We start from the raw sequence: 7,966 nt of genomic DNA, 5'->3' as shown, positions 1-7,966 counted from the left end.
ATCCAGCAACCAATCACATAAAATCCACAATGTCTGGTATCCAATCAAAAATTACCAGGCATGACTGCTGGTGGGAATGTGAATTGGTTCAGCCACTATGGAGAACAGTATGGAGGTTCCTTAAAAAACTACAAATAGAATTACCATATGACCCAGCAATCCCACTACTGGGCATATACCCTGAGAAAACCAAAATTCAAAAAGAGTCATGTACCAAAATGTTCATTGCAGCTCTATTTACAATCGCCCGGAGATGGAAACAACCTAAGTGTCCATCATCGGATGAATGGATAAAGAAGATGTGGCACATATACACAATGGAATATTACTCAGCCTTAAAAAGAAATGAAATTGAGCTATTTGTAATGAGATGGATAGAGCTAGAGTCTGTCATACAGAGTGAAGTAAGTCAGAAAGAAAAAGACAAATACCGTATGCTAACACATATATATGGAATTTAAGGGAAAAAAAATGTCATGAAGAACCTAGGGGTAAGACAGGAATAAAGACGCAGACCTACTGGAGAACGGACTTGAGGATATGGGGAGGGGGAAGGGTGAGTTTTGACAGGGCGAGAGAGAGTCATGGACATATACACACTAACAAACGTAGTAAGGTAGATAGCTAGGGGGAAGCAGCCGCAAGGCACAGGGATATTAGCTCAGTGCTTTGTGACAGCCTGGAGGGGTGGGATGGGGAGAGTGGGAGGGAGGGAGACGCAAGAGGGAAGACATATGGGAACATATGTATATGTATAGCTGATTCACTTTGTTATAAAGCAGAAACTAACACACCATTGTAAAGCAATTATACCCCAATAAAGATGTTTAAAAAAAAAAAAAATTACCAGGCATGGAGACTTGCCTGGTGGTGCAGTGGTTAAGAATCCGCCTGTCAATGCAGGGGACATGGGTTCAAGCCCTGGTCCGGGAAGATCCCACATGCCGTGGAGCCACTAAGCCTGGTGCCACAACTACTAAGCCTGCGCTCTAGACCCCTCAAGCCACAACTACTGAATCCACGTGCCATAACTACTGAAGCCCGTGTGCCTAAAGCCCATGCTCTGCAATAAGAGAAGCCACTGCAATGAGAAGCCCGCACACTGCAACGAAGAATAACCCCCACCCACCGCAACTAGAGAAAGCCTGCGCACAGCAACGAAGACCCAATGCAGCCAAAAATAAATTAATTAATTAAAAAAAAATTACCTGGCATGAAAAGAAACAGGAAAAATACCAATTGAAACTGACCCAGAACCAACACACATATTAGGATTTGCAGACAAGGACATTAAAACTAGTTATTAACTAAATAATTATTATAACTATTCCATATTTCAAAATGTTAAGTAAAGGATGAATAGGCAGAGCACAACAAATGTTTAGGGCAGTAAGTAAAACTATTCTATATGTTAATGTATTGATACATGTCATTATACACTTGTCCAAACTCATAGAACGTATAACGCCAAGAGTGAACCCTAATGTGAATGTGGGCTTTGGGTGATAATAATGTGTCAATATAGGTTCATATCAATTGTAACAGTTGTACCACTCTGGTGGGGGATGTCAATAGCTGGGGAGGCTATGCATGTGTTGGGGTAGGGAGTATATGGGGGCTCTACCTTCCACTCAGTTTTGCTTGTGAACCTAAAACTGCTTTTAAAAATGAAAACTATTTAAAAAAAATAAACAGAAATATAGAAGATACAAAAAAAGACCCCAATTGCACAATGATGTCTGAGATTTAAAAATATGCTGACTGGGATTCACAGCAGATTAGATATAGCAGATAAAAATTTAAAGACATAGCAACAGAAAGTATCCACAATGAAACCCAGAGTGGGGGAAAAATTAACAGCACCAGTAAGTCATGGTACAACCTCAAGCAATCTAATCTATATCGAAGTGGAATCTCTGAAGGATAAGGGGATGATGGTACAGGAAAAATATTGGAAGAAGTAATGGCAGACAGTTTTCTAGACTTGATGAAAACTATAAATCCATAGCTCCAAGAAGCTCAATGAATCCCAAGCACAACAGACACAAGGAAAATACACCAAAGCACATCATAATTAAATTGCTAAAAAGCAGTGATAAAGAGAAAATCTTAAATATATCCAAAGAAAAAAGTCATGTTACAGGCAGAGGAACAAAAAAAAATAAGGATGACAACAGATTTCTCTTTGGAAACAAGGCAAGTGAGGAGACAAGGGGGCAAGCCTTTAAAATACTGAAAGACACACACACACACTCAGAATTCTGTGGCCAGCAAGGGTGTCAAGAGTTTTTCAGACATCCAAAGCTAAAATAATTCATCTCCAGCATTTACAGAAAATGTTAAAAGAGGTCCATCAAGCAGAAGGAAAATTATTCCAGCTGGAAACAGGGATCTACACAAAGGAACAAAGCATACCAGAAATACGAACAGTATGGATGACTTGGTATAGTAATGAAGCTTTGGTGAACTGTTTTCTGGAATTGCACATGCAGGGCAATTCGTTCCAGAGGTGACATGATTTAACATTTCTTTATAAAAATGTCCTTATTCCTCTAGGGGTGGACGCAAGGCAGGAAAACTATTTCTACAGATAATGAAGGGCAGGAAATGAGCAGTGCATCTGCATACGCCTTTCCCAACCACCACAGTGAAGTTTTTCTCAGGTTAATTGTACTCTTTTGCTACTCATTTCTCATTTACCCACTTTGTTGGACAGCTATTCATGTGCCATCTGCCCCATGCACAACACTGCAACTGGCTATGAGGAGAAAAAGAACCAGAAAATTACCCAGGTTTTAAGGATTTCACAGTCTAGAACCAATTGCCATAATAGCAAGTAATAAATACAACTGCCTGATGAGAGGAAGAAATATAGAAGAGGCAGGGAGGGATTCCTCCCAACCAGAGATCTAAGGAAGGCCACTTCCTAGGTAACCCTCCAAAGCGTGAGAATTTAGAAATATTTAGTTAAGAAAGGCTGCAGCTTATCTGTCAAGTGTTGGCAGCTTCTGATGAAAATATTAAATTTCTGGTTAAAATATAAAATTTCTCCTCCTGCTTCATGCCCCTGCCTTCTGTTACTCTACTGTGTTTGAAACTGGAGGAGCGTGGAGGGGGAGGGGGAGGGGGAGAGACACAGAATGGATGGTGAAGCAGCAAAGTGGAGGAAGATAGTTTTCACCACCAGAATATCTTGATGATCTCCAAAGGCCGCTGGTAGCAGGGTGAGTGGCCTTGGAAATTACGACTCTAATTTGGGCTTGCTTGCAGATTTCTCAGGTGTGTAGGGGGTGTGAACAGAAAGACGACCTTTTGGTTTGGGAGCTTTGGAATCTGTGGAGAAGTGTGATTAATTTTTCAAGCACTCTATGCGTTGATATCCTTTTTGTTTTCTCTTGGTTTAGTGGACCCTTTCTTGAGAATTTCAGCCCATCTTGTCTTTGCTAAGGAAAGCCACAATTCTGGGCCTGGGACTTGACGTGTGTGTGGAAATCTCCCATTCTGTTCATTAGCCAGGTTTGGGGAATCACTGGCCCAGAGGACATGAATTAGGGCTGGTCCAGCTTTGGATTCCTCTTTTCACAGGACCCGGGCCATGGAAAACATTCAATAAAATATTGGTTGGAGAAGGGAAAAAAAAGAAGTTCCTCTTCCTGTGAAAGTAAAATTGGAAGTCTTTTCAGGCATAGTTGAGATCCAGATTACTGACATTAGCATTCAAGGCTGCTTTCTTCCTCCCCCAGCCCCCCACCGTGTGTGCCCTCTAGTTACACTAGGCATGGGCTGTCACCCAGATAGGCTGTGCCTTCCTTCTGAGAGGCCTCTGCCCCCCAACCCAAGCTTTCTCTTCCTCCTCCTCAGTCCCCCTGTTTTCTTCCTGTTGTCAAACTGCCTTGTGTTTTTCTCAGCACTAAGTGATCGGCACCATCGCAGCCTGGGGAGGGGGTGGGAGGGAGAAGAGGAAGTGGGAGAGACCATGGAGGAAGTGACAGAAGCCCGGGAAAGGAGCATTTGGTCCCTGGCTGCAGTGAGACACCTCACATTCTGCCCACCCTGTCCTTACCACAGAAAGGACAAGAAGTGAAGGCCTTCAAGTCCTATGAAAAAGACAGGAACTGGTGAAATCTGAGTAGGGTTTGTGGTCACCTGAGATGTTGTACAAACGTGCATGTCCTGGTCTTGGTGATGCACAATAGTTATGTAAGATGCCACCACTGGAGAAAGCTGGTTGAGGTCATGAGACCTCTTCTTTTTTAGCAACTTCTTGTGAATCCACAATTATCTCAACAAAAAAGATTTTAAAAAATGGCAGACCCACAGAACAGGAGAAAATATTTTCAAATCATAATTCTGATAAGGGACTTGTATCTGGACTACATAAATAAAGAACTCTTACAATTTGTCTCAGTTTGGGCTACTGTTATAAATTACCATAGACTGGGTGGTTTAGCCAACAATTATTTATTTCTCATAGTTCTGGAAAGTCCAAGATCAAGGTGCCCTCAGATTTGGTGTCTGAAAGCCCTCTTCCTGGTATGCAGATGGCTTTTTAGTTATGTCCTCACGTAACATAAGACAGATCTTATTTGCTTCCTCTTTTTTTTTGGCTGTGTTGGGTCTTCGTTTTTGTGCGAGGGCTTTCTCTAGTTGTGGCAAGCGGGGGCCACTCTTCATCGTGGTGCGCGGGCCTCTCACTATTGCAGCCTCTCTTGTTGCGGAGCACAGGCTCCAGACGCGCAGGCTCAGTAGTTGTGGCTCACAGGCCTAGTTGCTCTGCAACATGTGGGATCTTCCCAGACCAGGGCTCGAACCCGTGTCCCCTGCATTGGCAGGCAGATTCTCAAACACTGCGCCACCAGGGAAGCCCCTTTTGCTTCCTCTTTTAAAGGGGCATTAATTCCATTGTAAGAGCTCCACCCTCATGACCTTATCCAACCCTAATTATCTTCCAAAGGCCCCACCTCCAAATTTCATCACACTGGGGATGAGAATGTCCACATATGGACTTTGAGGGGATACAAACATTCAGTCCATACAATTCAATAAGAAGAAGAAAAATAACCCAATTTTAAAAATAGGCAAAGAATCCATATAGATATTTCTCCAAAGAAGGTGTGCAAATGGCCAATAAGCATATAAAAAGATGTTCCACACCATTATCCATCGTGAGAATGCAGATCAAAACCATGAGATACCACCTCACCTGTAATAAAAAAGATAATTACAAGTGTTGGCAAGGGTGAAGAGAAATTGGATCTGTTATGCATTGCTGGTGGGAATGTAAAATGGCACAGCCATCAGCCTTGCAGTTCCTCAGAAAGTTAAACATAGATAGTTACCAGCAATTCCAATCCTAGGTATACACCCAAGAGAAATGAGAACATATGTCCCCCCAGACCACAAATGTTTATAGAAGCATTACTTATAGTAGACAAAAAGGAGAAATAACTGATGAATGGAAAAATAAAATGCGGTATAACCATACAATAATATATATTATTTGGCAATAAAAAGAAATGAAATTCTGATACATGGGTGAACCTTAAAAACATATGGTAAGTAGAAGAAGGCAGAAAAGACCTGTATTATTTTGTCAGGCTCACCTAGCTCAGCCTCGCCTGAGAACCGAGAAGTCCCCAGGGCACCCCTCACCCCTGTAGCCATGTCACATGCACGGCTGTGGGGTGGTACAAAGAAAAGTGGTCCCTGGCCTCCCCTCCCTGCCAGCTGGGCTGGGAGGCCCTTCACTGGTGCCAGGAGTTTGTCCTGAGGCTGTTGTGGGGCCCTGGAGCTGACCCTCCCCAGGCCATACTGACCTCCCACTCAGCTGCCTAAGCCATGAGGCTTGGCCAGGCCTTTCTGGCTGGGAGGTCAGGCCAAGGAGAGCCTTGGGCACTGTGTCCTGGCTTCTCATCCTCCCTGGCCAGGGGCTGAGGAGGAAATAACAGGTTCCTCGGACTCTCATGAGGGCCCAGCTGACTGGGCTTCCTGCACATGCTTGGCCACACCGCACAGCATGTGGGGTCTTAGTTCCCTGACCAGGGATCGAACCCGCCATCCCTGCAGTGGAAGCACGGAGTCTTAATCGCTGGACCTGTAGGGAAGTCCCTACCAAGCATGTTTTATACTATGTCTTCTCAGCCAAAGAGAGGAAGCAGGGTTTCAAAGGCTCATCATGGGCTCTGGGTCCATAAGTGTCCCAGTTTCCTGTGTCCCTGATGTCTTAGGACTAGGTCTGGGGCCTTGGGAGTATTGTCACTTCCTTCATATCCTGCCTAAGCCCCAAGGGCCTGCCCGCCCAGGCCTTTGTCTTTTCCCTCACAAGCTGTGTGGGTTTTGAGAGGCTTAGCAGGCTGGGGTGTTGGGGCAGCTGCCTGTCCTGTCCCTCTGCTTGGATTATCCAAGGCTGCCCAGGTCCTTGGGGCCATGGCTGATGCATATAGATGGGCCCAGCAGGTCTACCCCAGCCTCCCTGCAGGCCTGGGCCTGTGTCCATGGCTCACGTGTCCTTTTCCCACCATTTGCTTCTAGAAACTTACGTGCATGGGCCTTAGGCCCCAAGGACCACAGGTGGCTTTGCTGATAGCTGTACAGAATCTGAGCTCCAGCGTGCTCTGTCCACGCTCCCCATGGCCATGGTCCTGCAGGACCCAAGGCCCTTCTCCAGGTGCCCGCTGCACAACCCCTTCTCCAGGGGGCTGAGGGTGCAGAGGCTGAGGTCTCGGAGTGAGAGAGAACCGGGTTCCAATCCCAGCTCTGCCTTTTACTACTGTGCTGGAGTAACTGGTGTCTCATCTGAGCCTCAGTTCTACCTCATCTGAAAGATGGGGATGATCCAGGTGGAAGGGCTAAATAGATGTATACACATAAAGCGCTGGCTTGCAGGAGGTGTTCAGCAATGTCACCTTCACCTCCCACTCCTCTGGTCCTGGCTGGCTGCAGCCCAGTCCTGGGACAACAGCCGCCGTCCCACTCACTCCTCGTCTCAGCCCCACCTTGGGGATCCATTCCAGGCATCACAGTACCAGGGATGACCACCAGGTGGCACCCACCCCAGCTCCCTGTCCCCAGGCTGCTGCTTTGCAGACCTCCATGGATTTCCTTACTCTTTTTTTCTGGTTTACTGTAGTTTATTTTGGATTATACAAGAAGGGGCATCAGAGTTGTGTCAGGACCCAGAGCTCTGGCTGAGAACTATCCTCTTCCCCCCATCCCACTGGTCCCAGGCGGGAAGAGAGGGCTTGCCTGCTCCCCTCCTCCCCCTACCCATGTGGGCTTCCTGCAGTGCCTGGTGCCAGCCTCCCTGGTGTTTGCCCTGATGTCCGCTTCTGGTGCTTAAGTTGCCTCCAGTTGGTGCCAGCAGGCTGATAAGCCCTGGCTCAGGACTCCTCCCCGCCCCTGCTCTTCCTGGCACCCTTTGGAATTGGTGTTAAACACAGGCACACAGCCTCTGGTCCAGCCAAGCTGGCTGAGTAGCCTTGTGAGCTGACTGTGGGTATAACTGCTTCATACTGTCCAGGTTGTTGGGCGGACAAATAGACATGTCTGTGAGTGTCTCATCTCCCCAAGGGCTCCGGATTTCCTGGGAACCCCACCAGTGGCTGGGAACACCCAGCTCTCTTTCCCTGGCATCAGTTTGTCCTAGGTCGGGATAAGGTTCGATGCATTTGGCTACAGGCAAGGCCTACCGTAGCTGAGCCCAGGGAGCAAGGGAGAAATAAGCTGTGGTCACGGGGGTGAGGGAACCAGCCCCACGTAGAGGCTGGAGCTCGGGCCTGGACAGCTTTCTAAGTGTGAGCAGAAGCTCCTGGACCAGCTGTCAAATACAGAGTCCGGCCCCAGAGGCAAGGCCCAGGAAACTGCATTTTCACAAGTCGTGGGGAGGCAGTTCTGCACACTTGGAATTGAGGACTGCTGGGTCTGTGGTGCTGGGTGGGAGATTCTTGTTTTTCTTGCTGCCTGCAGC

This window comes from Phocoena sinus, chromosome 11 (assembly GCF_008692025.1).
Source record: "Phocoena sinus isolate mPhoSin1 chromosome 11, mPhoSin1.pri, whole genome shotgun sequence".
NCBI lineage: Eukaryota > Metazoa > Chordata > Mammalia > Artiodactyla > Phocoenidae > Phocoena > Phocoena sinus.
This window is presented reverse-complemented; position numbering follows the sequence as displayed.